The sequence below is a fragment of the Nicotiana tabacum genome, chromosome 1 (assembly GCF_000715075.1).
Source record: "Nicotiana tabacum cultivar K326 chromosome 1, ASM71507v2, whole genome shotgun sequence".
Lineage (NCBI taxonomy): Eukaryota > Viridiplantae > Streptophyta > Magnoliopsida > Solanales > Solanaceae > Nicotiana > Nicotiana tabacum.
This window is the reverse complement of record NC_134080.1, coordinates 140,834,958-140,843,230: the sequence shown is the minus strand read 5'-3', so window position 1 is coordinate 140,843,230 and position 8,273 is coordinate 140,834,958.

Here is an 8,273-nt window from a genome sequence, read left to right as displayed (position 1 = left end):
CCGGAAGATCGACCGACTCGCCTCTTTTGAACCTCAGAAGAGGACTCGCCCCGCCGTAACCATCCTCAGACCTTGGAGACTCTTTTCGTTTATTGTAGATCCTTGACCTCATGGTTGGAAGTCTCTACTCCTCCCCTAGGGGGCACGACCTCATCTCTGAAAAATCTCCAACACCTACGGAGGGAGAGTTAGTGCGCTAAAAGGAAAAGTAGCTTTATGAGGAAATAGGCCACTAAATACCTACTGTGATGTTTTGCCTCCCATCTCCCCTTGGACAGGTCTCACCACCTGTGCTTATCATAGCTCAAACAAGTTGCCAACTTGCGGGGCCATTCTGCTAGATTAGGGACCTCGTTCGGCAACCAAGGAATCGATACAAAGAATGAAATAGAACGATGCATTTATGGGGCCCGCCTCCTCTATGGACAAAGCGATAAAGATACAGGTATGCCACTTACGTGTGAATTTCCATTTATCAGGAAATGAAAAAAACTCTCCAGGGATAATATCGACCATCCATGCTCAAACGAACTGGCTCATCCACCCTCGGTCCTCATCTTCTTCGTCGTTAATGGAAGGGGATCGAGTGGATTGATGGTGCAGAGTAATGAAGCCCTGGTAATGCAGCAACCGATATAACCTAATGAGATGGCTAAGAGTGAAGTCGAGCCTGGCCTGATCCGCAAAATACCTTATCGCCATCACTATCACCCAAAGGGATAGGTGACCCTACGTTAGGGTTACCTAATATCTCTTACAAAATTCAAGCACGACCCTTTCGGGGGGACCCGACGTAAAAAGATGTGTATACACACTCAAAAACCCCTCAACATGGGTCATGATACTCTCCTCCGGGGAAGGTACCTGCAGTACCACTCCTTCTCCCCATCCACACTCTTTTCTAATAATCTCAATGTGGTCCTCCCTTATTGAGGAGACGAACCTCGATTCATGCTCTCGATGGCCTTAAACGTTGGGAGGTCTCTCCAATGTAAATTCTCTCCTCGAGACAAAGCACCTCGAGGCCTGCTCATCAGGTACCAACAGTGTACCACCGACCGAACATAGAACAGAGGCAGAACTCCCCTCTCTTTGATATGCGAATGTCGATGTAGCAGTCATGGTTACGATAAAATAGGAAGAGGAGGATGACGATTTGGGAAAAGGCTTGTGTTGAGACAACGGTAGAATTAACACAAAGAACAAAGTTCTATGGAAGTAATAGTTACTCAGAATAGTAGAATCTTTATTTGAGAAGTAAGCGAATGAATATATAAAGGCAGGCAGCGACTGCTCGCCTACACAGAAGACCAGTTAATTCTGGCCATGATAATGTCACCTTTTTGGGAAATGTACTGGCAGGACCACCCCGGGGTCCCATTATCAGGTCGCATGGTCGTTGCTATCACGCAAAATTTGGGAGGTATCGAGACCTCGATGTTTTCCTTCTATCATAAGCATCAGCCCCAAAGGAGCTATCGACCTAATTTTGAGGTAGAACCCGATCTTAGGGGCCCCGATTATTCCAAGTATGAGCTCCAAAGAGCCAACATAAAAGTTTGGAGGCTAACTCCACGAGGACGATGGAATATAAAGAATGGAAAGACTTGAAGCAGAAAGGTTCCCTTGCATTGCCAAAAAATATATTTACATGTGGCGTCTTTACAAGACTTGGTTCCCCGGGAGTACATACACAAAAAGAAAGAAGAAAAGAAAAGACGACGTCGGCCTACTCTTCATCGCCACTACACTCCGAACCATCTCCGGGACTTTCATCCAAAGTAACTAAGAGCTCCCAGTTTTCCTCCGATTCTCGGGCCTTGTCGACCTCAGTTGAGAGATCGGTACCTTTGGCACTGGCTTCTTCTAAGGCTTGCCTCCTCACCTTTGCACTATCATGAGCGATAACCCGAATTAGTTTTTGCTCGACCTCTACCGATATACTTCGAAATATTTGATTCGTAGTGGCGGCATCCTTCAGATAAGTAGCAAATTTTCCTTCGACCTCGGACTTGGCCGTAGATAGAACGACAATCACCTTTTGAGCATTTTGGAGAAGACCCTAGGTCAATGTTAATTCTGAGGACAGTACCTCATTTTGCTTCCTCAGCTCGAGGATCTTCCCATTCTTCTGCCTGATTTTCAAAAGAAAAGGTAAGTTAGCAAACATTGAATTATGGTAATAATGAACGGATTTACAAGTAACAAATTACATGCTCCGCAAGGCCAGCCCTTTCTCTGAGCCCCCCCTCCAAACTCGCTCGAACTTTGTCCAACTCCATCTCCTTTCAGGCAGAGGAGGCTTCTGAGTCCTGCAGTCCCTTGGCGAGTTTCTCGAGTTCCTTTCCAAGGCATGGAAGCTCCTCTCGAAGCCTAGAGAGGGTGTGATCGTACATCTTCTTAGTGTATGGAAAAACATAACAGTCAGAAAAATAAGGAAAATGCTTGAGACTAAAAAAAGGTATACATGAACCGCCATCACCTGTCGCTGGAACTTCTCCGCTGCCTCAATAGCATGGGGAGCATCGAGATCAATGTCCTCGCTGGCATCATCAACGTTATCAAGGAAGTTGCAAACTTCACATCCTCCCTTGAGAGGAGCCCCCACATTGGCAGCATTCAGGTCCTGAGAGTCCCTTAACTCCCCAGAAGAGAACTAATGGCCCAAATTAAGGCCATCCAGTGAATTGATGTCACCAAGGGGCAACTCCTACCCCCCAGAAAGCTTTGGGCCCACACATTATGGGACAATCATCAATGGTCTCCCCAGCAGGGGCTGTACTACATTCGGTTACGGAATTAGGGACCACATTCACACCATTCTCGAGGGTCTTCATCTCATAGGACCGATCCAAATCGGCCATTCCCAATTCAGCGACCTCCGATCGGGGAACCTGCGGGACTCCCGTACCCAACCTAGTTCTCTATACCAAATAGTACTAGCCCTCATCATCATATTCATCCCCAGTTCAAGGACTTGCTCCGGAAGCTGAAGTCGAGGTCCTAGAGGCAGCTCGAGGCCTGCGTAATTTTGGTTTCTTTGCCTTAGGAGAATCAGTAACCACCTTATTCTTACTTTTCTTGCCCTTAGCGGGCTCTGGAATCTCTACCTCGCCATCGGGAGGTGGTCTCATCTGCACACCATCGCCAAGGCCTGCGCAAACACAGCGGCCGAAGTTTATTAGCATAAAGGATATGAAGGAGAAGCATAAGATTAAGATATAAGTGGTTAGAATAACTTTACCATGATTCTTGGCCACCGACCTCGTTTTAGCCAGGTCGGGCCAAGACCGGACGAGATACGGGAACGAAGTATCCAACTGCCTATTTCATCCCGGCATATCCTGAATCGCTTCGGGGTACCAAGCGGTAGATGCAAAAACCAAGGGGAAATCATTTTTTTGAAGAGAGGTAAGAAGAACACAGAGCACGTTCGAAGGAAAAATACTTACGTTGTGTATTCCACTTCTCTGGTAATGGCATCCTCCCGGCTGGGATGATGTTTGAGGTCCACACTCGGATGAACCTTCTAATCCACCCTCGATCCTTGTCCTTATCGGTGCTCGAGAAAAATAATTTTTTGGACCGATGGTAAAGCTTAATCAAACCTCGATAAAATTAAGGGATATATAATGTGAATAAATGGTCGAGGGTAAAGGTCTCGCCCTCGACCCCATTGGAGAAGTGGCAGAGCATGTAGACTACCTCTAGAAAGACAGATAGATTTCACCAAGCGTCTATTGGTACTTGTCGCAGAAAATGAGAATAACCGGATCTATCTCTGAGGAAGAAGGGTTAGAATAATCGACCGGGCCCAGAGTGAACGGGTAAGTATATACATAAGGGAAGCCAACTTTGTGATCCGTTATGCTCTCGTTAGAACGGGGAATCTCAACCAGCGTTGCCTCTCCCATCGACAATCTTCCTTCACATTTTCTATGTCTGTCACAATGCTAATGTACCGAGACACGTGTTCACATCGGCCCAGTGTAGATGAAGGTTTGTCGATGGTAAAATCCTTTGTCATGTCCTACCCGATGGGAGTACATTGTTCAATAATGGGTATCACTTTGGGCTTTCCTTCAGATGTTCGGGATGATGAGGAAGCCTCGTCTTTTCGAGGAACTGTCTTTGAAGTTCTAGCCATGATGGTGGCAAAACTTTTCTGAGAAAGTACGCAAAAGATCAAGAATGTATGAAGAAAGAATGCGTAAAGGGGTGGGTCTGACCTTGAAAATTTGAATATGTTGAGAAAGTATGAATTACCAAACGATTGATACATTTATAGGAGTCGTGTGGGCAGCGGAAAGGATGAACCAATAGCGGTTCATGGGCTTCTCAATAGATGTATTTGACGGCGACCCATGCGTGGCTTTTTCAAGTATGACATTTAATGCTCTGATGGTTTGACGTCATTGCGATGATGATTATGGAGTAGGAGGTCAAAATCATTTCCTATCACTTTGTTCTCGGAAACGGAGGACTATCTATATATGGTGGAAATCGATGGCTCGATTGCACAGGCATCAAGGAATCTCAAGGGCTTCCAGTGATCAACTTTGAGAATTCTCAATGGTCGACTTCGAGACAGTTCGACTTCGAGACAGTTCAACTTCGAGATAGTATAATTAATGACCGGTCCCCAAATATTGTGAATTACCAGTGTCGGCGGATCAAGGTGGAGTTCCCAAGGCACGTGCATATGGCAGGTCAAGTCTAGTATACTAGCCCAAAAGGCGAATCAAGGCATTTAATAGCTGTACCAGCCCCATATCTATGCAATTAATGCATTTGTACTATTTTCGGATTCCCAATCTTATATAAAGGGGATCCTTATCATTTTGTAAACATTTGTTGCTCCATACTAAATATACTAGAATGTTCTCTCTACTCTCTATTTCATTATTCCATTTATTGCTTATATTCATTGCTTTCATTCATTGTCCATCACTTATTGCTTATTATTGGCCATAAAGAGTCGTCATTGATTTATTTGTAACTATTAGTCTCCATCGACCACCCTCAATAGCTCACAACCGAGCATCAGACTCGACCCCGAGGCCCTCAAATAGGCAAGCTCGAGGCCCCGATCAACACCGATTCGGTTTGGTTATCATCACGTTTTTAAGCTCTTATCTTGTTTCTAAATCTTTCACGTAGCATCAACTAGCTAACAACTAGTATAAAAATAGATCACGTATTTTTAGAACCACTAAATTAAATTTAATTATTATTACCATTTTCACGGTAAACAAGGGCTTAGCCTTATGTGATTGAGGAGGCAGGGCTTAGCCTCATGCAAAGAGAAGGCAATGCTTAGGCTTATGCAAATATGAAGGCAGGGCTTAGCCTCATGCAAGATTTAAGACAGGGCTTAGTCTCATGCAAAGAGAAGACAATGCTTAGCCTCATGAAAATAGGGAGGTAGGGCTTAGCCTCATGCAAGATTTAAGACAGAGCTTAGTCTCATGCAAAGAGAAGGTAATGCTTAGACCTATGCAAATGGGGAGGTAGGGCTTAGCCTAATGCAAGATTTGAGACAGGGCTTAGTCTCATGCAAAGAGAAGGCAATGCTTAGCCTTATGCAAATAGGGAGGCAGGGCTTAGCCTCATGCAAAAGGAGGAGACAATTCTTAGTCTCATGCAATGGACAAATAGTAAATAGGAGCTGAATATTTTTAGCTGGAGATGTATTTGCGCTCGGCGGTCCGGTTGTTATGAAGTTAATGATTTTAAGGCGCATGTAGTTGTGGTTATTCCTCGTTCCTCCATCCAAAGAAAAATTGTGAGTTTTGCAGTGGAGGTTTGTTCATGCCTTTGTCTGCTTGTTTTGCTTTCCTTTGCTCTAGAAATACTATTTGTGTTTCCCTAGGTAACACATGGCTACCATAGAAATAACGTTTTTGAAAAATATGCATTTAGTTGATGAAATAGAGTTATTTTAGGAAACATAGTGGTATATAATATCAAGTAAATTAGATGAACTAATGATTGTGACACTTTATGGACATTACGACTTTCTTTGCTATAGAATTTTGAGGGACCTCCTAAAAATTCTGCCCCAGTTCAGTAAATGATCCTTCGGTCGTTCTGCATGTAACGAAGTTTGTTGGACCTGCTCCGGAATTTTGAGAATCCTTCTCAAAATTCTGCCACAGTTGCTTTACCGATTTTCTGACTATCTTACACATGATGACGTCGGCTGGACTTGCTCCAAAATTTTGAGGGTCCTCCTCAAAATTCTGCCCCAGTTTCTCGTTGTGGAAAATGAAGATTTTATTAAGATGTGACCGAATCCACAGGGCTGCCTACGTATCCCCTCTTAAACGGGAATCAGGTCAAGCGTAGTTCAGTTACATCAGATGAAGAAATGTAAACAATCTAAACATAGTATCTCTTGACCATGTGAACCATATAGGGCACTTGCCAATTGGGTGAAAACTTTTCTTTTGCTTCATCTTGATGTGGGAAGATTCGCTTCAACACTAGTTGCCCCGGTGTGAATTGTCTTGGTTTGACCCTTTTGTTGAAAGCCTTGAACATTCTCTTTTGATAAAAGTGACCATGACACACTACATTCATCCTTTTTCCATCTATGAGAGATAGTTGCTCATAGAGGCTTCTTATCCATTCTGTATCACTGAGTTCAACTTCTTGTATGATCCTTAAGGAAGGAATTTCTACCTCGGCGGGAATGATAGTTTCGGTACTGTAAACTAGCAAATAGGGAGTTTCCCTAGTTGATGTGCGAACTCTGGTACGATATCCCAATAAGGAAAATGGTAACTTCTCATGCCATTGCTTGTGATTTTCTACCATTTTACTTAGTACATTTTTGATGTTCATGTTGCCAGCTTTCACGGCTCCGTTAATTTGAGGCCTATATGCATTGGAATTTTTGTGCTTGATTTTGAATGTTTAACACATGGCTTTGATCAGATCACTATTGAGATTTGCGGCATTGTCATTGATGATAGACTTGGAAACCCCGAATCAAACAAACAATACGATCCCTGACAAAATCTGTGACGACTTTCTTGGTTACAACTTTGTAAGATGCAGCCTCTACCTATTGTGTGAAGTAATCGATGGCCACTAAAATGAACCTGGGCCCATTTGAAGAAGTGGGTTCGATTGGACCAATGACATCCATTACCCAAGCACCAAAACGCCAAGGAGCACTTGTCGCATTGAGTTCGTTAGGTAGCACTCGTATCATATCTGCATGTATCTAGCATTGGTGGTATTTCTGGACATGCCGGATGCAATCTGTTTCCATAGTCATCCAAAATTATCCAGCTCTGAGTATTTTTTGGCTAGAACAAAACCGTTCATATGTGGCCCGCATGTTCCAGCGTGTATTTCCTCGAGCAATTTAGAAGATTCATTGGTGTCAACACACCTTAATAGTCCTGGATAAGGTGTTCTCCTATACAAAATTCTTCCACTTTGGAAGAAATGATTGGACAGCCTACGCAGTGTGCATTTCTGAGTATGATTCGCCTGCTCGTAGCCCATTCTCCTTGAACCTGATGTACTAGAAGATCCGAATCACCAATTACCAGCAACTCTTGTATATTCATGTCGATGGCCAAATTGAGTCCCCTGATGCAAGTCTCATATTCTGTCATATTGTTGGCACATGAGAACCTAAGATTTGCAGTACCGGATAATGTTGACCTATTTTTGACACCCAGACCGCTCCAATACTCACTACTTTGAAGTTTGTGGCTCCGTCGAAAAACATTCTCCAACTATCGTAGGCTTCAGAAATGTCCTCTCCTACTAATGACACTTCTTTGTCAGGAAAATACATTTTTAGTGGTTCGTACTATCCTACTACAGGATTTTCAGTAAGATGGTCTGCCAACGCTTTCCTTTGACTGCCTTCTAAGTTACACAGATGATATCGAGCTCACTCAACAATATTTGCCACTTGGCTAACTTCTCGGTGGGCATAGGCTTCTGAAAGATGTACTTTAGAGGATCCATCCTTGATATGAGGTATGTAGTATGGGCACAGAAGTAATGCCTCAATTTCTGAGCTATCCATGTCAAAGCATAGCAAGTGCGTTCTGGCAGAGAATACCGTGCTTCATAAGGTGTGAACTTTTTACTCAAGTAATATATGGCTTGTTCCTTTCTTCTTGGCTCGTAATATTGTCCCAGAACACTACCGAAAGCCCCATCTAGTACGGACAAATAGAGTAGCAAAGGTCTCTCAGGTTCTGGCGGGACTAGGACTGGTGGCGTGGACAGATATTATTTAATTT